The 27,600-nt window shown below is 49.3% G+C and overlaps 1 long non-coding RNA gene across 5 annotated transcripts; it reads left to right on the top strand.

Moving 5' to 3' along the window:
* The first annotated feature begins 284 nt into the window (after nucleotides 1-284).
* LOC309795765 lies at nucleotides 285-27,600 on the top strand. Of its 5 annotated transcripts, none has more exons than XR_014292356.1 (5): nucleotides 285-445; nucleotides 3,252-3,372; nucleotides 9,672-9,902; nucleotides 18,719-26,191; nucleotides 27,367-27,600. It is a non-coding gene; the product is annotated as an uncharacterized lncRNA (long non-coding RNA). The 5 variants fall into 5 exon arrangements; XR_014292357.1 differs by adding an exon at nucleotides 17,610-17,716 and having other exon boundaries at nucleotides 304-445; nucleotides 18,719-27,600; XR_014292359.1 differs by having other exon boundaries at nucleotides 378-445; nucleotides 18,719-18,781; nucleotides 19,160-27,600.

Here is a 27,600-nt window from a genome sequence, read left to right on the forward strand (position 1 = left end):
TGGACCCAGCGAGGTCCCCGCCCGAGGCCGAGTCGCGCCCCGAGCACTCGCAGGACACGAGTCTCCAGGCGCGAAAGCGGATTTCGACCTAAACCGTTTTCAACATGTTAACAGGGAAACATTCCAGCATTCACTACGAAAGGGCTCACAGCTCTAAGCTCGTACCTACAGTTGTCCGAAACACTTAACTTGAAGCCCCGAGGGAGCAGCCCGGCTCCCCGGACACCAGCCGAATCCAACGCACACAAACGCTGAGACTGGAGATGTGTCTGGTCGGGGTAGGGGCCGAGCCGGAAACAGCCGGGAGCTGGGCGGGAAGGCTCAGGCCTCGCCCTCGCCCACGCCCACGCCGCTCCGCCCCGCCTCTCCCTGAGTAAGGCCCCGCCCCTCTTGCGTAATTTCCTGCCGATGCGGAAGCGGATTTCGGGAGCGAAGGTCCCCTCGGGTGAGTGAGCACGTCCCGCGCTCCGCAGCCCCCTCCCGAGCGCATCTTTCACACGCAGGTTCTGGGGGTCCCCGTTCTCGCCCCTCCGGCCCGCGTCGCCCTGAGACTCGGGATGCCGGGCGCTCGGCTGCCGGGTCCGAGGCCGCGTCCGTTTCCGGTCAAAATCGCTCCGCGGCCGTCCCCGTCAGGCCTTTCTGCCTTCGGTCTCTTCACAGTCTCCCGGCCCGAGCCGCACCGTGTCAGGTCCCCACTCGCGACGTGGACTCTCGCCCTTCGCGCCCCGCATCGCCCCTCTCGGCCCCCCAGGGCAGCCCGGGACGCCGCGGCCCTCCCGCGGCCCTGGGACTCCACAGACCCCAGTGTTCTCCTGAGACCACCTGCCCATCCTGGGCCTCCTGCGGCCTGGCCTTGCCGCTCGCTGCCCTTCGCGGTCACCGCCTCAGAAAGGCACTAGAGCCCCGGGCTGGGGGCAGGGGACCAGTCCTGTCCAGTGACACCCCGTGTCCTTCTGTCCCAAATCCTATCCGCTGGCGATACCGGCCAACGTGTGTCCACATTCCTGATGTCTCACGGGAAAATGTGCTCTTCTGGGCAGAGCATCTTTGTTCCCACCCCTGTGGATGTCGAGTGGGCGGGGGGCTGAGGAAAAAGGGACAAAGAGGGAGAGCCAGGGAGACAGCTAGCCAGGGAGAGTGAGGGAAAAGACTGCAAAGTAGAGGATGGAGAGTGGGTGGATCCTGTGGACTTGGCAAAACAGTAAGAGTGGGAGAGAGTGAGCTAAGCAAGAAGCAGTGCGATCAATGAAAACAGACACCAGTGGAATCAGAGAGATGGAGGAGGGCAGAATAGGAGGAGAGGGCCTTGACCAGTAGCAACAGTAGGGGGCTTCCCTGGTGGCGCAGCGGTTGGGAATCTGCCTGCCGATGCACGGGACTCGGGTTCGAGCCCTGGTCTGGGAGGATCCCACATGCCGCGGAGCGGCTGGGCCCGTGAGCCACAACCACTGAGCCTGCGCGTCTGGAGCCTGTGCTCCGCAACGGGAGAGGCCACAGCAGAGGCCCGCGTACCGCGATGAAGAGTAGCCCCCGCTCCCCACAACTGGAGAAAGCCCTCGCACAGAAACGAAGACCCAACACAGCCAAAAATAAATGAGTAAATTTTAAAAAAGAGTATTAGAAAAAGTAGCAACAGTAGGGGCAACAGGAGGGTGGATCCCATCCCATTCATTAGATGGCTTTCTGGTTTCCACATGATTTTCCTTTTGAAATGTATGGTCTCAGGTTTGGTTAGCGGCCTCAATGCTTTTCCAGTCTTTATTACATATTGAAAATATTATTTGGCACGTTACACTATTTTAACGTGTTCTTGGTAAGGATGTTGGTAATGTTTTTATTAACAGTCAAACCTAGTTAATCATTCTAGTATATAACGGCCTCCTTTCTTTGCTTATACGATCTTTTGACTTAGTTGGTCTTGAGCTAAGGTTTCCAACTAAGTGTATGTTCTCTTCAAGTTCCTGTTGTCTTTCCTCTACAAATGTTCAAGGATCCAGTCATCTTTGCCGCTCCTAGCCACCAAGGGGGACAGGTACAGGTCTTTCCCTGGGTCCCCTGAGAACTTAAAGAATTAGTCATTTCTCAGTGTGTGCCCCCCTTAGTGCCTTCCAGTCCAGCACCAGCCTTTCCTGGGTATCTGAGGGGACTTAGAACATTTCCAAGCAGGCCTAGAATGCTTTCCATGGGACTGCATTTGGGTAGTGGCATTTCCCAGGCTCCTGAACTGACGTAGAAAATTCTGCAGCAAGATTAACGGGCATAGGCACCCTCTCCATTCTTTCCACGCAGACACTAGTGGTTCTTGGGTCCTCAGGGCCACGTAGAAAATCTTAAGAGTGCCAGGCAGGAGACAGATGAAGTTCACTGATGTTCCATGTTAACAAAAGCAGTTCCTGGCTTGACCAACTTTTTCTTTTTTCCGGTGGCTCTTATGGGCCAAAATGCCCTGCCTGGTGTTTTTACTTTTCCCATGTCCCACTGGAAAAAGAGGTTTAAATAGAGGAGGGAGGTGGTCTGATGCACTTGGAAAGACAGAGTGAAAGAGAGTGAGTAAATACCATATTTTGGTGTTTAATTTTTGCTAGAGATATGCAGTGTCCATTTTTCCTCTTCAAATGTTTTTCATATGGTACAGTTTCACTGAGCTTGTTTCGATATTTTTAGAATGAACATTAAAATGTGAAATGTACAAGGCTTCTCTTCAAGAAATGGTATCTATGAATTGCGTAATATTTCGTTTGAAATTACAAAAGAGCAACAGCTGGCCTAAAGAATCTAAGTTCGTATGTGTAAAGAGCCCTGCACACCTTGTTAGACAGTAGTCATACCTTATTTGGCAGCAGCCTTAGAATCAGAGATGCATTTAAGGGCAGCAGGAACTCACTTTCGTGGAGCTCATGGTTTCTGTCAACTAGGCCAAGTGATACATGGAAACTATCAAATTAAATGTAGAAAACTACTTGTATGGATTTTATTTAATTGCGATATAGTTTCCAAATGGTACGTTATATGTTTATTATAAGTTTTGCTTATATGAAGGATGTTCTAGAATAGATGGTCATATTGATTTTTTTGTGTAATCCAACTCATAGGAGCAATACTCATTTTTCTTCTTTCTTTTAAAAAAATACTGAAATAGAAATTAGCAAAAATGATAGGGCATGAAAATTCATTTGGAAAACAATTTGTCCTTCAGAGACAACTCTTCTTTTTGGTTCATTTAAACATGTTTGTGTGTATGTTTCCTCCAGGGAAGCTGGACTCAGGATCCATCTTTACTTGCCTCCAAAGCTCCGCCTACACCAGATATTAAGGCCGCAGCACTCCCTCATTGCTGACCGCCTTGCTGCACTTTCTGCCGGCCACCTTCAGGTCAGACATCTGGGCTTGCACTTTTTGTTTAGAGCTGTTCATGGGCCATGGGATTGTTCCCTCGGCATCCTCAGAGTTTCCTGGCTGTGAGGCTGTGACCTGGTGTGGCGTTAATGGTTCCCTGGTTCTAGGGTATACTTAGAAATTTCTGCACAGGTGAGGACTTCTCTCAAGACTTCTGAACTTGCCTTGGTGGTTTGTTGTCCCTGAGAGGTCTCAGGAAATTTGAAGTGACTTGTGGCCCAAAGATGGCCTCCAAGTAACTTCGGGCAGCCATGGGCCCTTGCTGGACCCCAGATAACTTAGAATATTTTCCAGGGGCTCAGGCAGGACAGGATGCCCTTTTCAAGCTTCCCCTGTAGAAATGGCAGGCCTGAGCATCTGGAAGGGGACTTGAAAATTTCCAGGCACTCCTCGGGGGAAATGCCATCAGGAGGTACTGTGGTAGAGCAGGAACACGCGCGCGTGCGTGCGTGCGTGCGTGCGTGCGTGTGTGTGTGTGTGTGTGTGTTGGAAGTAGTCATCCTAGCCAGTAAATCAGACCGTGACTGGATAGAGAAATGTTATTTAATGTCTTATAACAACAACAATGATAAAAATGTCAGGAAATGGGAGAATAGAGTATAGACTACCCTGCATGAGTGACAGAGTGCCCAAATCAGTACTTTTGGGGTGGTTTGGGTCACAGTCGTACGTAGTTCTGTACCTTGAAACGTGTTCCTTGAAGGTGGAAGACCACGCCAGAAGGGAAAAGCAAACCATCAGAAGTCAGGCAGAGGTGTAATTGGGGGATTCCTGGGGGACACTAGGGGGTGTGATTGGCACTCACCCACTGCCCTAAACCCACCTGCTTTCTGGAGAGCAGCCAGCTAGCTGCTGGGGCGCTGCTCCCTGCCAGGAAGGCAGGACTCCTGAGCCACACCCACATTCCTGCAGCGTAGCAGCCCTGCCTACCGTGAACATTAAGCCCCCAGAATAAAGACGCAGACATAGAGAATGGACTTGAGGACATGGGGAGGGGGAAGGGTAAGCTGGGACGAAGTGAGAGAGTGGCATGGACATATATACACTACCAAATGGAAAATAGATAGCTAGTGGGAAGCAGCCGCATAGCACAGGGAGATCAGCTCGGTGCTTTGTGACCACCTAGAGGGGTCGGATAGGGAGGGTGGGAGGGAGACGCAAGAGGGAGGGGATATGGAGATATATGTATACGTATAGCTGATTCACTTTGTTATAAAGCAGAAACTAACACCACCTTGTAAAGCAATTATACTCCAATAAAGATGTTGAAAAAAGATCTCAAGTTGAGTTTCCTTAATTTATTGTGGACCCTAAGTCCAGTGAATGGTATCTTTGTCAGAGATGAGAGGGAGTGTGAGCCCCAAGGAAAGAGGCCACGTGGTGACGGAGGCTGCGATGAGCCAGCAGAGGCCAGGAGCTGCCAGAAGCTGGAGGGTGGGGGGCGGGGGGGCGGTCCCCAGAGTCTGGAGGGGATGTGGCCCTGCCAGCACATTTTTGGGGGCTTTGAGAGAATAAATTACTCTTGTTTTAAGCTCCCAAGTTTGTGGTAATTTGTTATGGGAACCCTAGGAAACTAATATAGTGTCCTTTGTGACATCTTCTGTTTTTTCAAAATGATTTCTCAAAATGACATCACGTTTATTGTTTATTTGATACTCTCAGATAAGATGCAAGTAATGCATACAGGTATGAACCATAAGAAAAAAGCCACTGTACCTCCAACAAATACAGTCCCCGTGTGGAAGTTTACTATCTGACACTTGGCTCCCGTCCCACATGCACACTAACGCACACGGCGGGGCCTGTGTGTTTAGGAGGGTTTCTTTGGGAAGATGCTGCCTTTCAGTGACAGCGGGCTTATCTTTATAAAGTCAGTTCCCACAAACACTGGGGAACAGGCTCAGAATTTGTGTTTTTTAGTGTCATTGTCTTGGAATTATTCATATAATTGAAATTAATTCCCATATCTGCTTTGTCCATAATTATTTGCCCCTTTTTCCGTCTGTGTTTTGTTTGTTTCTAGTATTACTCTTTTACATGATGTGCCCCATGTGAATTCAGGTTATAAATCTTTTCAAGAACAGCTTCTGTGACATCCCTTTTTTTATTCTATATATATCGCTTGTATGCTTGTAATTTTTACTCTGTTTCTTTTTGCTCTTTTGGATGTTTGTCGCTGTTTTTCCAATACCCCATTGTTTTAAATACTCAGTTTTCCCAAGCCAACATGTTCTAACATGTAAGTGTATCTGTTAGGAAATGTTGAAAACTGGTGACGTCATTTTTTGCTGTAAATGTTTCTGAATTCCTCTGTACCCCCTATGTATATAAAAATTAATTGTTTTCAGGAAGTTCTTATATAACTTCTATTTTAATGAACTGAAGCAAGTAAACATAGCATATAGCATTTAGTTAGTTTTCCCTGTATTTATATCTTTATGGATTTGGACATTTGCTATTTATAATTTAGTTTCAGTTTCATACAAGCTTTCTCTATTGCGTGGAAAGATCATTGTTTTAGGGAAAGAGGATACATAACTTTTTTTTTTTTTTTTTTTTTTGCGGTATGTGGACCTTTCATGGTTCTGGTCTCTCCCGCTGCGGAGCATGGCTCATGGGCCCAGCTGCTCCGCGGCATGTGGGATCCTCCCAGACCGGGGCACGAACCCGTGTCCCCTGCATCGGCAGGCGGACTCTCAACCACTGCGCCACCAGGGAAGCCTGAGGATACATAACTTTTAAAGATGGAGGTGGCAACCAGGAGAACTCTGTAAGATATTAATAGTATGCAGCCAAAATACAGGAAAAAAAACTCTTCCTAAAGCATTTACATGTCTCCATAAAAAGCTCCACCATTAAGGCAAAGTGCCTTTACCCCCATTTTCAAATAAAACTTTCCCTGCTGTCTCTGTAACCCCAAAAGTTTACGAATCTTCACACATAGAATGCCAACACACATTCCCCACGTCTCTGAATTTTACAAAACATAAGCTGAAATACAAAATCCCATATCTGACCAGGGCAAGGTGATATGCAAAAAATACCTCTGTTCTCACACTTAGCTCTCATATACTTACCCCATCTGTGCCACCCACAAACCACAAAATCTATACTAAGAATCCCTCCAAACACTTAATTGCTCAGCCCGGTGTTCCCTGAGAACTCACCCTGAGACCTCTTTTGACAACCTATCAGCACATGTACAACACCCAATCCCACTAGAAAACCTCCGAAATCAAATATGCAAAGTTGTTAAGGAGATTCACATGTATCCCACACACGTTTCAGGGCATGGAGGCACAGTTTCCCTTCTAAGGCCTCAGCTCTGGATCCGTCACCGTTACACGGTGGCACCAGTGTACACGTCACCGAACCCCACCTTTGTTTCTTCACCCCAGAGGGACTGTGTGTATGTGCTCATTGCACACGTGTGCCCTCAACACTTGTACCAAGATAACTGGAATACACGCACAGGCTCCTCACCCTTCTTGTTTTTTCTCTTGGTATCTCTGTTACTCTGCCCCAAGACAAGGGAGTTTGCTACTGTTCTCCTCCACCTGAGCTGGGATGTCCCTGAATGAAACGTTCAGCAGGTAGTTTTCCTGCTCTGGAGATTCTTCTCATCCCACCTCTTTATTTAGACTGCTGAATCACAACTGCACTGCAGCGCCCCAGGGTGAATTCTGTTTTCCTGAGGTTGAATTCAGGCTTTGGTCAGTTTTGTTCTTGGAGAAATTTCCCCTGGTCTAAGGTGACTCCTTTGGTTGGTGTTTCTTCCAAATTCTCCTGTGACTCAAGAACTTGGATGTAGGCGTCTCCTTCAGGGCTTCCTAAATCTGCTCCCATGGCTGTGTCATCAGCCCAAGGGCTATTGGTTCCCTACCTATTGCCAGACTCCCACTCTTTCTTTCCAGTTTGCTCTTCTGAGTGTTCCAGAGGACATAGGCAGTTTGGCTCAGGAAGGAAGTCATGTCACAGGTGGCTACCTTAGATCATCCATCATCCCACTCTTTTTTTTTCCCCCAGTTTTTACATATCAGAAGTAATGTCCATTGAGACAACTCAAAGCGGCATAGACCAGCACAGCTTAGAGTAAATAGAAAAGTTGTCCTGCGTTCTGCTGAGACAGGAAGATTTGCACGTCAAGACACTCGGGATATGGTTACTCAGCAATTTTGTCACCTGTGAACTGTTTCAATACAAGGATGAGGACCTTAGAGGGAGTGTGCAAAGTAAACATCTTGGCAGTAGGCACCTTCTTTAGACAAACACTACAATGACAGGAGTTTTCGCGGTCCAGCTCTTTGGGCTTCATCGACTATCCTAAAGCTTGGCTCTCACTCTGAGCTACCTTGATCTCCAGCTTAATGTCCAGGTAAGGGTCAAAGGTGTTTAAAATGCCCTTGCAATGGAGACACTTGATTTAAGGTCTCCAGCACCCTCCAAATATTGGTCGTGTTAGGGTGGTGCCCTTGAAGTGACACTGTAACTACTTGTCGCCTTGCAGACGTGCCTTCTGCATGGCATTGACAGTGAACATCAGAAATTCATGGGCATCTTCCTGCTTGTGTGTATGGAAGCCAGCAACTCACGGGTGTGATGGCTTGATAACATCACAATGATGATGGCTTGCCTAGTACATAGGATGCAGAATCCTTAACGCCGACAAATCTGAGAGTACCCCTGAGTCGGTGTAGAGTTGGCAAGGGATGGTGTATATGTCAGATTTTGCAGCACTGCATTCATGTAGCAGGCGGTCCCCATATTCCAGAGTCCCATAAAGTCTCTTTTAAGTCAGACAAGTTTCTCTGAAGGAGGGGGCACTGTTGCCACAGAAGCAAAACCATCATGCAGGTTATGGTGTCTGTGGTGATTGTGATGGTTTTTCTGCTAGAGGGAGACCCCAGTGGACTTCAGCACCAGCTGTGGGTGCCTGAGCAGGTTTGCGTTTTGGAAAGATAATGAACTGAGCCTCACCTCCCCAGTGGAGAAAAGTAGCTTCAGTGTCTCAAACTGGCTGTACCATTTTACATTCCCAGCAGGAGTGAGTGAGAGCACCTGTTGTCCCATATCCTTGTTTACATTTGGTGTTGTCAGCGTTCTGTGTTTTAGCCATGCTAACAGGTCTTTTAATTTGCAGTTCCCTTATGACATGTTGGATCTTTGCCGTCTGTATGTCTTTGGTCAGGTGTCTGCTCAGATAGTTTGTGCATTTTTAATTGGGTTGGACTTTTAAAATTTCTTTTAAGATTTATTATCATTATTTATTTTTGGCTGCGTCAGGTCTTAGTTGCGGCACGTGGGATCTTTGTTGAGGTGTGCAGGATCTTTCGTTGCGGCACGCGAGCTCTTCGTTGTGGTGCGTGGGCTTCTCTCTAGTTGTGGCGTGTGGGTTTTCTCTTCTCTAGTTGTGGCGTGCAAGCTCCAGGGCGTGTGGGCTCTAGTTTACAGCACACAGGCTCGCTAGTTGAGGCGCGCAAGCTCAGTAGTTGTGGCCCGAGGGGCTTAGTTGTGGCATCTGGGATCTTAGTTCCCTGACCAGGGATCGAACCTGAGTCCCCTGCGTTGTAAGGCGGATTCTTTACCATTGGACCACCAGGGAAGTCCCTTAAATTTTAATGAAGTCCAATTTATCAATTTTTTTCTGACATGAATCATGCCTTTGGCACTGCACCTAAAATGTCATCTCCAAACCCAGAGTCATCTAGACTTTCTCTTATGTTGTCTTCTAGGAGTTTTATAGTTTTATATTTTACATTTAAGTCTATGGTGCACTTTCAGTTGATTTTTATGAAGGGTGTAATATCTGCATCTAAATTCATTATTTTGCTTGTGGCTGTCCAGTTGTTCCAACACCATTTGTTCAAAAGACTGTTGTTTCCTCATTGAATTGCCTGTGTGCCTTTGTCAGAGATCAGTCTTAGAAAACCTTTGACCCTGGTGGGAACAACACCAGCCAGTAAGTACTGGAGGCTCAATTTACAGGGTAGTTGAGACTCTTCCACTTTTCAGAAAGGGGACACCAGACTCCGGCAGGCCACCACTGTCCCGAAATGACAGAGGCTCCTGGGCCTGGAAATCGGCCCGTCTGCACCAAGAGGTGCGGTCGGTGTGAAATTCACACTGGAACCCAGACGTGCTGGGGGAGAAGAAAAGTGTAAAAATACCTCACTAGTAATGTTTAGATTGAGTACATGGTTAAAGAATCATATTTTGGATCTGTTGGGTTACATCAAATGTTATGAAAATTAATTTCTTTTTACTTTTTCCTGTAGCTACCAGCACACTTAACATTGCACGTGATTCTGTTGGACAGCGTGGGTCCAGAGCCGAGTCAGTTCCTGCTTTGGGAGCAGAGAGTCCTCCGTGTGGGGGGTCCTGCCCGCGGGACCTTGGGCAGCACCTCCAGCGTCGTCCACCAGATGGCAGTAGCTCCTCTCTCTCCAACACGACTTTGCCGGAGTCCCCAAGGGCTTGGAGCAACCCCGTCTGTCCACATGCTGCAGGTAAGCGTGCTGCCCCGAAGGGCCTGCGCCATCCTTGCTCCTGAGGACAGACCGGCCTGCGTGTCTTGTTTGCAGGGCAGGGTGTGGGGCGGAGCCCCGTGTGGTGGGAAGGGAGCTTGGGGGGTGGGTGCCCTCGCTCCTGCTCTGTGTCCGTGTGTGACTGGGCACCCCAGACCTTCCTGCAGATGGTGGGGGCAGGCCGTGAGGCAGGGTCCCAGCACCCCACCTCTCTCACGAGTGCCGTGCCTGATGCCCTCCCAGGAGGGAGGAGGGCCTTTCCTCCACGGCAGAGATCAGTGTATAATGCACAAATAAGGCAGAGGGTGGAAGCGCCAGTATGAGCAGCTGCTGCCCGGCCAGGCTGGGTGTACCCTCACCTCCTTGTCCGAGGGAGGAAGCCAGCATCGTCCTGCACCCCTGTGTGGGAACTGAGTATGTCTTCCCAAAGGCCCTGAGTGACAGAGGCGGGATCGAACCCGGACCCTCTTTCACCCAAACCCATGTTCCTTCCACAACCCTGACATCGCTTTACTCTGCCCCACGGAGCCCAGGGACTGGATCCTGAAGATGCGGTGGGGGTCCCTCGGTCAGACACGTCCCATTGGGCTGTGCCTGGCGTTCCCCAGAGCATGTGTCCAGGGGTTCGTCTTTACACTCCCTCCCTATGGCTGGGCCTGTGTCCAGGGGCTGAGGGCAGGGCCCTGCTGGGCAGAGAAGAGGAGGCATGGGGCGGCCGTGGGAGCCCCCAGCTCCTCCCAGGTCCAGTTAGGTGCACGACCCCGAAGCCCCCCTTGAACTGGTGTAATCCAAACAAGCGAGACAGGTTCTCAGGAAGGATTAGAGGGTTTAGATGTACTCAGTCCCTGGAGGACGTGGATGTTTGTGTTCAGTTCCCATGCAGAGCCTGGTGCTTCCGATCTGTTAGCTGGGGTCCCAGAGACAAGGCCACCTGGTTACTAAGGACTGAATTAACTTTTCACGTCGGCTCGAGGTTCCCCAATATGCAAGTAGTTCACAGCCTGCAGACACGACCAGAGGACGGCTTTGAAGAGACACTGTCAGCCCAGACAGGGACGTCGGGCCAGCAAAGGAGGCCAGTGTGCTGTTTGTTTGCACGGCAGATTACATTTTCAAATAACATATCATAACGGATTAAAGCTGAAAAAATCATTTTTTCCAGGCCACTGAGCACTTTATAGGATTATTCAGTCCAAAGGGGCTCCTGGCTGTCATCCTCTCAAGGTCAGGAGAACAAAGTTTCTGCCAGTGGCCTCGGTCCCAGTCTGAGCTGAGACGCAGCTGGCCATGCCAGGGAGCTGGTCCATAGCTGCCTCTTCCTAGAGAGACAGCCAGCTCTTGTCAAAACAAATAGCAGACACCTGAACCAGTGAGCACTTTTTTTTAATTAACTTGGAGTGACTGGAAGGGGTAACTGAAGGCCCCTTTGGGGGTTTGGTGTTTCTGTAGGAGAGCTTGATTCTTGCAGCTGCTGAGCCTGGTCAACAAACGGAAACCCATCAACGACAAACACGTTCCCGAGTGAGGCTCCCTTGGGGTCCAGCGTCCAAGGGTCTAGGAGAGACAGGAGTCGGGCCGCTCATGATTCCTGAGGGGGGAGCAGGGTCGGGGGCGGAGATGGGAATGAAATGACCCCTGGGCACCTGGGCGTCTGCTCCTCAGAGCCATGGGGCCTCACCTCTGGTCTGACTTCGTCCCCCACGGCCCACCCTGCCCCTTCCAGACAGAGGACGCAGCGCTCGGGGAAGGTGCCTGGCCCCAGGTGCACCTCCAACGGCAGCATCTGCAGGAAGTCCCTGCAAGGGAGCTGACCTTGGCTTAGGGACGGTCTGCACCCTTTTCCTTCCAAGAAAATGGAAGAACGCATTGGGAGGGGAACTAACAAAACTTGCTCTGGGGAGACAGCAGGAGCAGAATGGAGACCTAGGGGCAGGAAGGCCTCCACTGAGCACGCACTCGGGGCCCAGCACTGCGGCAGGACCCAGAGGTGGAGGGTGAGCAGGACCAGCAAGACGGGGCTGTTCCAGAATAACGTGCACCAGCCGGAGAGAAAGAGGCTTCGCTAAAACACAGTCAAGAAAACACAGAGGGTTAGGTCTATGATCAAATCAGTGGGATAAAGATCCCCTGGAAGCCATGTCAGTTCACCAGATCTGAATCACAGCCGCACAGACGTGTGAAGATCAGCACGCGGGACGGTGAGAGTGAGGGTCCTATGAGGGGAATGGGCCTCTCCCCTTGCAGCTCAGAGAGAAGCCCACAGAGGCTGGAGCCACGAGATCGAGAGGCCAGCTCGGGACCCGAGTTTGGAGAGAAAAGGCAGGGCTGGATTTGCAGGGCCTCACAGGCTGAGAACAAGTTTGGAGTTTTTTGAGCATGGACATGACCACCTGATTCACCCCCAGCGGACCAGCCTGTCTTCACACGGAGGGTGTCGAGTGGCGGGCAGCTAGGGAGCCCCGTCAGGAGGCCCAGGCAGACAGCACAGGTGTCCACTAACCACGGGACATGCTCCGGGACTGGAGATTTGGGAAAGAGAAAAAGGAAGTTGCAGAGAGGCGAGTGGAACCAGCTTTGTGGGAGGAGCACGGCGCTTGCCAGCCCTCCCCTCCTCGCGGGGCTCCAGGGGCCGATGTGGGCAGAGGCCTGCAGTGCACGTACCAGGAGCAGGGAGTGCTGTGAGGAGGATGCAAGGCTCTCAGCCTTGCTCCCCGCCTGCTCCTGGTCTGCAAGACCTCCAGGGATTTAGCCCTCCCTTGGCGTAAACGTGAAGCTCAGAGGGAAGAGGAAGGCCTGGGCAAGAGCGTTAAGGCAGCTCTCTGGGGCACCTGCTCCCAGGGCCGCATGACCCGTGCACCTCAACTCCAGTTTGGTTACGGTACCACCAGCCGCGGCCTTCGAGGGCACACTCACACCAGAAGCAACAGGAAGGCGGCATTTAGCAGAAGTGCACTTTCACAGCTCTTTAGCATTTAAATTTTTTTTATTTAAATAAGAATTAAAAATTTTTAGGGTGCCCAGCATGCTGGTTTGAAACACTTACACACAGTGAAACGGTTAGTACAGTCAAGCTAGTTAGCACGTCCGGCTCACGTAGTGACCACTGTGTGTGGTCAGAGCACCTGAGGTCCACTCCCTGAGCGAATTTCCAGGACCTGACCCAGCGTTATCACCTGCAGTCACCGTGCTGGACAGTAGTCTCAGGACTGCTCACCCTGCGTCCCTGCAGCTTTGTCCCCGTGACCAGCTCCTGCCCACCTCCCCTGCCTCCCGGCCCCTGGTCACCCCCATCTACCCTTTGCTTAAAATTTAAGTCAACAAAGCTGACATCACAGCTCCTTGCGTAAGAATGGATCAGGGAGATCTCTTTTTGGTGAGAGTTTGGGTACCACTTAAAATGCTCTTAATGCTGCAAAACTGCTCAGGAGGTGCCATAGAACAAAAACGTCTCCCGGTTCTAATTTCCACCCGCAGTGGCTCCACAAGCCTTGTAGGACCAAATCCATTCAGGTTCTCATCTAAATGAGTATGTGTGGCTTTGTGCGTGTTTGTCTTGGGTTTTTTTCTTATTGTGGAAATTTGCCAGTAGAGAGAATAAGTTATACAGCTGGGCGATCTGGTTCCATCTTTGCCCTGCCTACCCCTCTCCCCCAGGGGTGTTAGGGCAATTCCAGATATGGTACTGTTGCATCCACCCTAAGGATCTCTGGAAGATGGGAGGTAATTGCATTTCTATCATTAAGCAAAAAATTGACAATAATTGCTTAGCAAAACAAAACACCCAGCATGGTATCCGTTAATCTGTGGCCTCCTTTAGCCCGGAGAATGCAGGGCTGTGGAAGGGTGAGTGTTTTGGGGCCGGCTGGAGGCCTCTGGGCACCACAGCAGATCCCATCACGGGAACCCCGGTGCCTGGCTGTCTCTCTCGGTGATGTTAGCAGCCTTTGAAAATGGATGCCTAGATTTACTCAGGCATGCTGAGTTGTGAAACAATGACATTTTAATTCCAAGCTTCTATTTTATTTTATTTTATTTTATTTTATTTTATTTATTTATTTTTTTGCGGTACGCGGGCCTCTCACTGTTGTGGCCTCTCCCGTTGCGGAGCACAGGCTCTGGACGCGCAGGCTCAGCGGCCATGGCTCACGGGCCCAGCCGCTCCACAGCATGTGGGATCTTCCCGGACCGGGGCACGAACCCGTGTCCCCTGCATCGGCAGGCGGATTCTCAACCACTGCGCCACCAGGGAAGCCCCCAAGCTTCTATTTTAAAAAAACAAAAAACACTTTCCCTCATCAACTACTTGTACCTTGAGGTTCAATTTAGATTTTGCGCTTTTTGTTTTATTTTGTTTTAATGTCTTTGTTAACTCGTGGATTTAAACATTAGTTGTGTTTCAATGCGGTAATTCTCACATCTTCAGTCGGTGGGGGCCTCTTCAGTGAATCCTTTTGACGTGGACCTGGAGACCTTTGGTGGCTTTCTTATTTTCTGGTGGACACGATGTTTTAGATGGTGCATTTCCCGACTCAGACATAAAATCTTCCGTTTCTCCCAGAAGCCACGGATGGTTTTAGTGAGAAATCTACTCACTGGGGGTGACTGTTGGTCAGGTTTGGTCACTGTTTTCAGTCCTTTTCTGTACAAAGCTAGTCATTTCACATCCATAATTCCCATTCGAATTTAGGAATACAGTGTTTTTACTTAACCTCATCCGTTGTATGACCGTCTCCTTTCACTCACACTATTTTGATTCTCAATGATATCAAAGTAATGACTCAATCTGACCTCAACGTAAAAACGTTAGTCTCAGAATAACAATGCCCATGCCCGCTCCCGCTTTTAACTTAGTGGTTTCCTTCTGTTATTGTTATAGTTATTGCTATTATGGGTGTGTTTCAACACGCAGGAAGGCCTGTATTTTCCTGGCACGCCTTTATTGTTGGCAGGGAATTGACAATGCTTGTGTAGATTTTCCTGTGATTGTTCATGCTGCTTATTTTTAAAAATAAAACAAAACAAAGACTTTTCCTGAATCGCCAGGAGATAGCAATGGGCTGGCATAGCTTTTTAACTTCGAAGCCCTGGTGCTTCCTCTTTTGTTGTTTTCACAAAGCGATGAGCAATTTAGCCTGGGCGGTTCAGAAATCAACCCGCTTGTCTCCCCTCCCCGACCACCTGCGAGGTGTCTTCTCCTCTGCCCCTACTGTGCGTCCTGCTCAATTTGGTCAGGTTCAGTCCTCAGGAGTTTCTCCTGAGGGAAGGAATCTGGGTGCTGGGGGAGCTCTGTTAGTTTTGAGTTTATAGGGTTCAGACTGTTCCAGAACTGTGGGATCCGTGGGTACTGGGTTCTTAGTTTTGCTTTCAAATCTAGTATGTCTATTTCTGGGAGAATTTGGGGAAAATACAAAAACACTAAACTGCCACCATCTTCCTAGTCTCCTCCTTAAATGGGCTTTCAACTTTCTAATGAGACTTAGAACAGGGTCAATTGTAGAAAAGAATACATCACTGTTATTGTGGACAATATAATCATTCACTAAAATTCAAAGTCAGTGTGCTTCTGGTACCCAGGATTCTCTAGAAGGCTGTCTCCAAAGGTTCTGGTCTGTACTCTTCTCTTGAGGTTACGAAATAATTTTCCTGGCCACCAAGCAAATCTGGCCGATATTCCCCTACCCTCTCACAGAGTAGTATATGCAGTTCTGATCACCACACACCATGAAGTCAGTAAGAAAACTGGAGAGTGAAAACAAGGAAATGGTGATGAATTAGGTTCCCATTGCTGCTGTAGAACATTTCCAAAAATTCACTGGCTTAGAACAGCACATATTTATGATCTTACAGTTGTAGAGACAGAAACCTGAAGTGAATGCACAGGCAGTTCCTTCTGGAGGCTCCTGGGGGAACCTCTTCCCTGTCTTCTTCCAGCTCCTCGAGGCTCCTGCCCCCTCCTTCACCTTCAAGGCCTCCGGGCAGCTTCTTCTCACATCTTCTTCCTCTGACTCTGACCCTCCTGCCTTCTCCTCAGCCACCAGCTGGGAGTTTATGGGTGAAATTCAGACCTGAAGAAAGGGCCGGGGCAGCGGAAGGAGGTGTGGAGCTTCTGGCCACGGCGGGGGCTCCGGTGCAGGAGGCGGGTGGGGAAAAGGAGCCCAGGGGTCAGCACATGCCAGCTGCCCCCGAGCCCGCACCCCTGCGTCAGCCACTCGCACTCCTCCAGTGAGTTCTGAGTCTAGGGCCCAGGACCCGAGTGTGACATTATTTGAAAGATCCATCACTGAGAGACAGAGAATGAAACCACTGTTTCCATCGAAGCGCTGGCTGAGATGGGTTCACACTCAGGTGGGGGCAGACTCAGCCTGGGGGGACGGGGGGCGCGGCAGAAGAGGCAGGGCGCCTGGGCCTGGGGGGGCCGTGGCGTGCTGGGGCCGCTCTGCGAGGGGTGAGCATCCCTCTGAGCCCCTCCCATGGGCTGAGTGTTCAGGAGAGGGCTCTGGGTGGCAAGCTCCTGCTCGGGACGTGGGGCCAGCAGCTCCCAGCACCTGATCCCTGGGGTCGTCCTGCTGAGGGGTGGTCTGAGCGCCATGGCCCTCAGAATGGAAGTTGCCCCTGGGGTCATTTCTGGGTAATCCTGCTTGTTACGTTTCAACCACACTGTCTTCTACTTGTCGAAAAGTTTTACAGAAAATGTTGGTCTGGGGCTTCCCTGGTGGCACAGTGGTTAAGAATCCGCCTGCCAGTGCAGGGGACACGGGTTCGAGCCCTGGTCCGGGAAGATCCCACACGCAGGCTCAGTAGTTGTGGTGCACAGGCTTAGTTGCTCCGCTCTAGCCACAGAGCAACTAAGCCTGTGCACCACAACTACTGAGCCTGCGCTCTAGAGCCTGCAAGCCACAACTACTGAGCCTGCATGCCGCAACTACTGAAGCCCGCGTGCCTAGAGCCTGTGCTCTGCAACAAGAGAAGCCACCTCAATGAGAAGCCCACGCACCGCAACAAAGAGTGAGCCCCGCTCGCCGCAACTAGAGAAAGCCTGCACGCAGCAACGAAGACCCAATGCAGCCAAAATAAATTAATTAATTTAAAAAAAAGAAAATATTGGTCTATCGGGTAAATCCACCCCCATGACCCCAGACCATACGTGCAATTAACTTTAACTTTCCAGAATCTCCCGCTTGTAGAGATTCACAGGTAGCCCTTGGCTGGTTTGTTGTTCTACAAGAGACATGACCCAGCTCCCTGGCAGTGGCCAAGGGAACAGAAGAACCAGCCTGTGGGCTGCCCTTAGCAGGAAGCCGCCAGCTTCTGGGCTGGGCTGATTAGAAATTGGGTCTTATGTTGGGTTTGACCCCAAGAATTGAACCCACGGAGGCACCTCTGCAGACTGTTTTCCACCGTGAATTCTGGAGATGAGCTGGAGGTTATTGGGCAAAGAAAACTGGAGAATTCCTGGTACTCTGCCCCATTCAGACGGGCAGAGTTTAGACGCCCCTAGAAACAGGGCGGCTTGGAAAGATTGTCCCTTGAACAAAGCGCTTCCTCCCAGGACTGCACGATTTTCTCCTCAGCTGCCCTTTTGCATCGCCTCAGAGATTGTTGGGACTTGACATTCTAATATCCCACCGTCTGGATAGACCAAGTTTATTTATCCACTCACCTGCTGAAGGACATCTCGTTTGCTTCCAGGTTTTGGCAGTTATGGATAAAGCTGCTGTAGACATTTGTGTGGGCATAAGTTTTCAATCCCTTTGAGTAAATACCAAGGAGCATGGTTGCCGGATCACATCGTAAGGGTATGTTTAGTTTTATAAGTAACCACCAGACTGTCTTCCGAAGTGTCTGTACCCTTTTGCATTCCCACCAGCAGTGATGAGAGTTCCTGTTGCTCCACGTCCTTGTCGGCATTTGGTGTCAGTTCTCTGGATTTTGGCCATTCTAATATGTGTGTGGTGGGATCTCATTGTTTTAATTTTTATTTCCCTAATGACATACGACGTGGAGCATCTTTTCATATGCTTGTCTGCCATCTTGATGAATTTTAATATAATTTCTAAAATTCATAGAGGGAAAAAAAGGTGATTTTGGTTAAAGTTTTCTGGCAAATGGAAGAAGCAACACATGTGTTCATATGGCAAGTGGTTTTACCTCTGAAACGTTGATACAAAAACTCCACAAACATCTGCAGAAGGAGTTTCCACAAGGAGACGCAGCACATTAAGCTTCAAGTATTCTGACTCTGGCTAACAGTGAGAGGCTACTTTAGTGTAAAGAAATAGAGCGCAGTTGTTTTAACCTCACGCAGAAAGAGGCTTTCTGTAAAGTCTGTCCACGACGGACCTGGAGTATTGAATAAAATGTTTTCTTTCTTTAACCGATCATCTTTTGACAAGTAGAAATATATATAGATATAGATATTTAAATTATAAATATCTATATCTATATATAAAATATCTATATCTATATCTATATCTATCTATATAAAGCACAGACACCACTGCTCCAGATTTGTTCAAACTGGTTCAATGCTGCATTTCAATTCTTGTGTCAAATGCTGGTTTAGAAGGATTTTGGGTGACACGTGTAATCTATGTTCTAATGATCCAGGCTGATTGAATGTTGAGTCAGTAAGAATTTCTCATTTCTTGTTAATATGATGTTCACTTTTTTGAAAGCAGATTTTTTTTTATAGAGAAAGAAGGTAAATGTCACACATTTCAATTTAAAATGTGAAATGAAGTATATTTTCTTGCTAATGGACACAAAAACGTGGGTTTTTTCTTTTTCCCAATCAACAGATTTTATAGAGCAGACCCATTGTTTCTGTTGAATCCCCACTAAGCCTATGGACTGGACACACGGTGAGTCCTAGGACCTCAGCACCCGTCTGCCTTCACAGCCTCTGCCGCGTCCCCTGCAGCCCAGGCTCTGTGGCCCATTGCTGGGTGCCCTCCATTTATTAGTCTCAACTTACTTCGCACGATTTCTCTTCCAACTTCTCTGATGCTATAAAACTCCTCTCTTTTAAATTCCATCAACACGTTTTGTCTATTTCTGCCTCTGCGCATCTGTTTTTGCTGCTCCAACATGAATGCCGACCTCTTTCTCTCCAACAATTAAAACAGGGCCTGTGCCTCAAGGTCGCCCCAAGGTTACCTGCCCGATGTGCGCACAGCTTCCACACTGCTTTGTCATCAGGCCAATTACTAACACTGCTGACGTTCCTTAACCCACCCCAGCTGCAGTTCACCGTAATTCACGCACAGGATGTCCTTAGCACCGACCGCTGCCTCAGACGCCTGGATGAAGGGCAAGAAGTCGGCACCAGCGAGGCCCTGAGCTCACGGCGCCTGCAGCTCCTTTGGTCAGAAGACGGAGTTGGCTCAGACCTGCGGCCCCTCCGGCCGTGGGAACTCCCAGGAGGGCAAGGGGATGAAGTAACAGGGTGGGCTCAGGGTCACCAAAACTCCAGTATCCACGGCCTTCGAGCGGACGACTGAAGTGAGCCTGGAGAAGAGCGTGCGGCCAGCTTGGAATATTCGTCCCGGGGGGAAAGGCTGATGACTGGGCAAACGGCGCCAGGAGAAGGCAGGAAGGACGGAGTTGGGCCTGTTGGGCACAGCGGGGGCTCTGAGCTCGGCCACGCGGGTTACTGGAGGGTGAACGCTGGCTCCTGTGCGGGGCCGGGTGCGGGGAACGGGGCTCCAGGCTCCCAGAGGCACATGGAGGCTCGGACCCTGGGAATTGGCCAGACTTGGGACTTGCTAACGGACTGGGCTTGTGACGTAAGGAGACCGGGTTTATAGAAAGTTCCTGAGCCTGGGGCCTGAGCCAGTGCTGGTCTCTGCCACGCTGAGCAGAGCAGGACAGGGCAGGCAGGGGTCCTGCGCTGAAGCTTTCCATCTGAGCTGCCGGCCAGAGATCCAGGTGAGACGTCCAGGCAGAGGTTGGGTATGTGAGCCCGGAGAGCAGGGCTGAGCATCTAAATGTGGGGACCTGTCAGCATTGTGGTCGTGCTTAAACTATTGGGATAGGGTGTGACCCCCTGAGTACGGAGATAGATGGAAGGATTTCCGTTATTTCCAGGACGAGGAGAGGATCCAGCCAGGTGGCCGAGGGCACAGCAGGAAAACTGCAGGTTCCCAGAAAAATCACTTCAAAACCTGGTTTCTGAGAGGTCAACAAAAGTGTCCAAATACTGTTGCAAGGACCAGGCAGATGAGGCTGACATCTGCCAACAGGGAGTTGACAGGGACTCTGTCAAGAGCATTTCAGAGGCACCGCCGCCACCCCTGAGCTGGAAGCCTGGTCAGCAGAGCGGGGGCAGGGGAAGCCACGCTGTAACGGAGGACAGGGGAGTGAAGTGGAATCCGGAGGCTGACGTGTGCTCATCAGAGGCGGTTCTGCTTGATTTTTGTTTTGCTTTTAGATGAAGACCAGCATGTTTGCATATTGATGAGTTGACTCAAGGAGGGAAAGAAAAAAACAAGCCCCAGGTACGAAAGGCCAGCTGGATGTGCGTGGAGATTCTCATGGGAATGGGCAGGCCCCACCTTCACTCGGGGCTTCCTGTCTGGTTCACTCCTCCTTTGATCTGTTGTGGGAACCATCGTCTATGGTTTGTTTTTCTCACATGGGTCTCTGTGCCTCTCTGCTTGGTCCAAATGTGGGACACAGGAGCTGTGCCATAGGGGCAGCCACCCCACGTGCTGGGCACTTTGCTAGCACAGGGCTGCATGGTTGTGAACCCAGACCGAAGAGTCCTTCAGAGGAAAACGTACGATCCCAAAATTGGCCGTGTCAGGTGGCATTCAGAATGAATGCCAGAAATAGCCTGTATTTTTGGTGCAATCAGCCACCTCATACATTTTTTCTTAAAGCTTAAAGGAAGCAGAAAGGCACACACAGCCTCAAAATTTCTTTGGTCCAATCAGCCACCTCATACATTTTTTCTTAAAGCTTAAAGGAAGCAGAAAGGCACACACAGCCTCAACATTTCTTTGGTCCAAGGTGTTTGTGTCTGAGACCCAGACCACGCAGGAGGGAAGTGTTCTAGAAAAGTGAGGTGTTCTTATGTTTTCAGCTGGATCAGTGGGCTCCCTGTATTGTGCAGTCAATGGGAAAACTGACCTTGAGATCCCAGAATGAGCATCTAGGAGACAGGCATCTCACCTGGGTACAATGCACCAACCCTTCAGCTTGCAGAACTATCCTCCCACTTCAACAACCTTGGCCGAGGGAGGCCCGTCCTTGGTTTCTGGCCGCTGTGAGCCACGTGTGCCCTGGGCATGAGTAGAAGAGGGGGGTCCTGCTCGCCCCCATGTGACACATCGGCCAGCCCACTTTACAGGACCGTGGACATGACCTGGGGTCCCCGTCCCCACCGCAGGGAGAGCCTGCTGCTCCTGGACTTTCAATCTGTGTAAAGTGTCTGAAAAGGGACTGTGTTCGGAGGAATTGGCTTCTGTCCGTCTTCCCTGACAGACCAGCTACGTGTAAGTCAGTGTGGCTTTTAATGCCATAAGCTTTGGGCGCTGTGCCAAAGTCCAGCCGCATACCCACCGAAAATGCAGCACACGCTGCAAAGAGAGGGAGTGACTTTGCCTTAATAGTGCTTCACGGGAACCTGTGTTTGTGGGCTGATTCCCATGTATGGTTCCTCACTTCCTGTGGGATGAGGCCAAGACTCTTTCACATCATCATCTGGTCCTGTTTTTCCACCTTCAGCTCTCTCCTCTCCCCACATCCCTGCCAAACACTTCCTATGTTCTAAGTTAGTACTTTTTAACTTATCCACAAAGATTGCTCTGCACTAATAGCAAAGCCTATGCTTACAGTATTCTTGTTTGCAGAAGGTTTTGTTTCTGTGACAGAGTCACTTACAACTCTCCACCCTCTCAGATTTTGTTTCCCTCTGCATGCAATGTCTGAATACCTCATTACTGTCTGGTGAGCTCCTATTCATACTTCAAAGCCCAGTTCAAATGTTGTCAGCTCTGAAACCTTCAACCACTCCACCCCGAACCAGAGTTGTTGCTGCACAGCCTTTTGCTGTAGAACTGATTATATTTGTGTATAACTTTAGGCGTTTTTGTTCACATCTTTGCCTTCAACATTATGTAGTGAGCACCTCAGTAGAGGGACTAGCTATGATATGCCTGGGTGTTGCATATCACCGTGCTAGCACAAAGTGGGGTTACTAAATATGCTCTTCTTTGTCCAAGGAAAGAAGGATGAGGGAGACACAGCGCTAATGAGTGCCATGTTCTTAGTAGGTCACGTTTTAGTAAAAGCCAGCACAACTGTTCTGGTGAACTGGCTGATGGTCCCCCGCCCTGCTTCCTAATTAGAATTGACAACTGTAGGGGCACCTGCTCTGCTTGTCTGTCCAGCACCCTCTTTCTTTTCTTCATAAGGTCACCCTGTTTTCCTTTGGGGACTCACTCCTCTCCAAGGCATGTGACTTGGGTGACACTCTTGAGAGTGTGACTGGGTGGGGCTGCCCCACCTTGTGTCTCTAGGGGAGGCCCACAAGCTAGGCCTCTCCTGGGAGGGTCTTCCATCCCCTACTGCTGAGATGGGTTCAAGGTGGGCCCCTGACTCTAGCAAGACCAATACATGTTATACCCACGTCTGCTGGGATTATTGAAGGAAAGCCCCTCTTCCTCTGATAACTGGACACAAAGCACATGAAAGCCCCAAGCTTTGGGAGTCGTCGTTGCTGCCACATGGAGAAACCAAGCCAGCAATGAAGCCTACTCAGAAGGAGCGACCAAAGATGGGGACAAATTTCCAATATGACCACCTGGATCCAGCCATGCCTGATGCTCACACCTGGGCCTTGGGCTACATACCCGAAGCCATTTTGAATTGGGCTTCAGTCCATTGCAATATACGATGTCCTGGCCATTCCCTGATGAATCTCCCTGTCAGAGAAGAACCGACTCAGTGGCAATGTAGTGATGGCAGATGCTATGCAGGGAGGAGAAGGGGGAATTCCTGCCGAGGGTCACTGTAAGCTTCCCGAAGGCTGTGGTCCTATAACCCAGGCAGGGGCATGTCCGCACGCAGCAGTGGTCAGAGCGTTCCAGGCCAGCCACGGCTGGGAGAACAATACCCAGTATCAGACACAGGAGAACACTTGCCGAGCCCCTGCCTGCACCCATGCCGGGCAGAGGACCCCGGGCCCCAGGGTGCTGCTCCTTTTCTGCTTTTGCCTCACAGACTGACTGGCTCTTCAGCTTGAACTTGCTGGAAGGTGCAGTTTCCAGAACAGCGACCACTCCCAGTCCAGCGTGTTTGTCTTCTGCCGCCAGGTTACAATATTGCTGAGAGCTGGATCACACACATGCGTATGTGTACATGTATACATGTTTGTATACATAGTAATACATAGCCTGCGTCTCTGACCTCTGCCTCTCAAAAGGCAATTTCCTATCTCACGATCTCCTCCTGGCTAGGGGCTCGGCTGCCCACTTGCTGCTTGGCGATCTCAACACAGGTCTGCTGGCCCCTCTGCCTGATTCTTGCCATGTTTTAATGGGATGTGACAGAGAGAAAACAGCTATTTGCTCTAATGAATTCTCCTTGGTAAATGAGAGATTACTTTAAAATCAAAGCAGCCAGGACTGATACCCCAAGTGGAAATAATTAAATTTTGTGCTAGAGAAAGATTAGAAGCCCTTATAGAGGGATGAGAAAAAAGACTTTAAAAATCCAAGTTCAAGGGCTTCCCTGGTGGCGCAGTGGTTGAGAGTCCGCCTGCCGATGCAGGGGACACGGGTTCATGCCCTGGTCTGGGAAGATCCCACATGTCGCGGAGCGGCTGGGCCCGTGAGCCATGGCCGCTGGGCCTGCGCGTCCGGAGCCTGTGCTCCGCAACGGGAGAGGCCACAACAGTGAGAGGCCCGCGTACCGCAAAAAAAAAAAAAAAAAAAAAAAAATCCAAGTTCAAGGGTGTTCTAAAGATTATGGAGGTGAGCTTATGCTGCAGAGATGGTTTCTGGTTGCGTGTTTAGGGTTTGGTGTATCCCACACGGGCAAGGGCACCAGTTCCTTCCAACTAGACTGTATAGTCAGCACTGCTGAGGGGAGGGAACTGACCACAAACACAACAAAGTGGGGATGGATGTCGGTGGAAATCTGGGCTCTGTTTGAGCCCAGATCTGTTTGAGAAGTAGGCACTACATCTGAAGTGCACATGTCACCATGAAGTGTCAGCAGGAAGGGCTTCTGGCTGGGTGAGTGGAGAGATGGTGGGAGGGGAGTTAGGGAGTTGGGGGAGAGTTAGGTAGGCGGCCCTGGCTGGGACAGGGCAGGTGGGCATGTCCTCAGGGCCCACCGCCCTTTTCCTGACTCAGCATCCAGTGAAAAGGAGATGATGAGGGCTCTGAGCACCTTTCCCCAGCTCCTTCAGATTCCTGGTTCTAGCCTCATGGGGGATGCTGTAGGCAGGAATGCATCTTCCCAGACTCTGAATCCTCTGTAGTAAACAATGCCCAGGAAATCAGCCTGAGCTGGAGGGAGTCAGAGCCCAAGTCATTATAATGACAAAAGATTTCAGATGGCTCAGAGGAGCACAGCTCTTCTCCACGTGAAGGAGCCTTTCTGATTGTCATGGACGACTAGCTAGCTCCGTGTTTCTCTCCAAAGCCCTGTAATCCTAGAAATCAGAACTGATTAGAAAACTAAGGCAATTGCTAGGTAGTTTCAAAGGCTTGAGGAGGCATGTCCAATAAACCAAGGATGCAGTTTCACGGGAGAACATAGACGTGTGGAAGCTGTGGACCACAGGGTATTGCAGATACCACGCAGTGGGAGGTGACTGATAGCCACTTTGTGGAGATCAACTTGTCAGTCAAGACGTGTGTTGACTTTTTGACCTAGAAATTTTAGTTTTTAGGAAACTAGGCTAAGAAAATAATTAGAAATACAAACATTCACATCCGAAGATGTTCATAACTGTGTTACTTATATAAAAATTATTGAAGGTATCTGAGTTCAAAATGATGAACTGGTTAAATATAAATGCAATGAAGTGTTATTAGCCATTAAAATTGTTGTGAATTTTTTTTATCTATGGTGAAATGTTTGTAAAGAACTTTAAAAAAATATATTTATTTTTGGCTGCATCGGGTCTTAGTTGCGGTGCATGTGCTCTCTAGTTGAGGCGCGTTGGCTTAGTTGCCCCGAGGCATGTAGGATTTTAGTCCCCTGACCAGGGATTGAACCCATGTCCCCTGCATTGGAAGGTGGATTCTTAACCACTGGACTGCCAGGGAAGTCCTGTAAAGAACTTTTTTTTTTTTAATTTAATTTATTTTTGGCTTCGTTGGGTCTCCGTTGCTGTGCGCGGGCTTTCTCTAGTTGCAGCGAGTGGGGGCTACTCTTCGTTGTGGTGTGCGGGCTTCTCATTGCAGTGGCTTCCCTTGTTGTGGAGCACGGGCTCTAGGTGTGCGGGCTTCAGTAGTTATGGCTCGCAGGCTCTAGAGCGCAGGCTCAGTAGTTGTGGCCCATGGGCCCAGTTGCTCCGTGGCATGTGGGATCTTCCCAGACCAGGGCTCGAACCCGTGTTCCCTGCATCAGCAGGTGGATCCTTAACCACTGTGCCACCAGGGAAGCCCCCTGTAAAGGACTTTTAAGTGAAAGGGGAATATGAGACTCCACATAAAATATTTTAGCTATTGCAAATGAGAGTAGTTGCTTTCTGTAGATGTACATGAATATTGCATAGAGGAAAAAATCAGAAAAGAATCCATCAAAACACCAACTATATATCTAAGTTACATATATCTTACCATTATGGGTACAGGTTTTTTGAATTTTCCTCTTTGTACTTTGCTTTGTACTTTTCTGAAATTTTAATGATAAGAACGTATCACTTTTTAATCAGAATTTTGTTTTTACTCAGACATGTCACTTAACCACTCAAACCCTCAACTTAACCCTCAACTTAACACAGTAATTTAACAGCTTCTTCCTTTTTTTTCCCCGTTCTGGTTCACGCATCTGATAAAAGACGGTTGCATCGGATGAACGTTCGTTCTTGCCCAACCTTGCTTCACACGATGGTGACATCGAGTCAGTAGTCCCATGTCCTTGAAATGTGCGGTTCTGTGTTTTCACTCTGAAGCTCCGGTCCTGCTCTGGACACCCTGTGTGGGAGCAGCTCCCACGCGAAGGGGGCGTCTCCCCACAACCGTGCGCTGGAAGGGGTTTAAAGACAGCACCACGACCCTGGGCTCTCACACGACGTGGCCTGCCAGTCCCAGGTTCAGCCTAAAACCGGGGCCCTGTCCCTCTCCCCGCTTGGGAAGCCTTCTTTTCTGTTGTTGCCTGTGGTCTCCTAAAACTGGGCGGACGGGCAGTGTTTTAGAAGGTTTTATCTCCATGGCTTATCACTACTTTCTTATTTTATTTTTAGGTAATAGTTGTATGTATTTGAGGTGTACAACATGATGATTTGAGACATGCATACATAGTGAAATTACTACAGTTAAGCTAATTAACATATAGTTTCCTCACATAGTTACCATAGATCCCAGAACTTACTTTCCTTCTAACTGGAAGCTTATGCCCTTTGACCAACGTCTCCCCGTTACCCCACCCCCAGCCCCTGGCAACCGCCATGCTACTCTTTGCTTCCATGAGCTTGACTTTTTTAGATGCCTCATATAAGTGACATCATGCAGTAAATTTCTTTTTGTGTCTTGCTTATTTCACTTAGCATAATGCCCTCAAGGTCCATCCATGTTGTTGCAAATAGCAGAATCCCCTTCTTTTTTAAGGCTGAATAATATTCCATGGTGTATATATCACATTCTCTTAATCCATTCATCCATCAGCAGACACTTAGGTTGTTCCCCTGTCTTGGCTATTGTGAATAATGCTGCAATGAACATGGATAGGTATGTGGATATCTCTTTGATGTAAGGATTTTATTTCCTTTGGATAAATACCCAGGAGTGGAATTGCTGGATCGTATGGTAGTTCTGCATTTAATTTTTTGAGGAACCTCCATACTTTCCATAGTGCTTGAACCAAATTCCATTCCCACCAACAGTGCACAAGGGTTCCCTTTTCTCCACATCCTCGCCAACACATGCTAATTCATCTTTTTGTCGATGGCCATTCAACAGGTGTGAGGTAATAGCTCTTTGTGGTTTTCATTTGCATTTTCTGATGATTAGTGATGTTGAGCCTATTTTCATGTAGCTGTTGGCAGTTCGTATGTCTTTGAAGAAATGTCTATTCAGGTTCTTTGCCCATTTTTTAATGGAGTTGTTTGATTTTTTGCTGTTGAGTTATGTGAGTTCCTTTTGGGTATTAGCTGCTTATCAGGTATATGGTTTGCTAATATTGCTTCCCTTTCCCTGAGTTGTGTTTTCATGTTGTTTCATTTGCTGCTTCTCACTACTTTCTAATCTCATCGCCCACCTTTCCTCAGCAGGACTCACCCTTCCTGCCAGCCTGGCCGGTGCGTGGAAGACCTGGCACTTCCCATGCAAACCTCCCTGGGTCCTTCCACTGCCCGCAGTGCCCCTCTCCTCCCTCTTCACCTGATGAAACCCTAGGCTGTAAACATTTTTGGTGGAAAACCATGTCTTCATCACTTTCATCTACCTCTAAGTCTTATACAGTTTTCGCACTTAGTAGATATTCAATAAATATTTTACATAAA

The sequence above is a fragment of the Mesoplodon mirus genome (genome assembly GCF_964341445.2).
Source record: "Mesoplodon mirus genome assembly, chromosome: 20".
Classification (NCBI taxonomy): Eukaryota; Metazoa; Chordata; class Mammalia; order Artiodactyla; family Ziphiidae; genus Mesoplodon; species Mesoplodon mirus.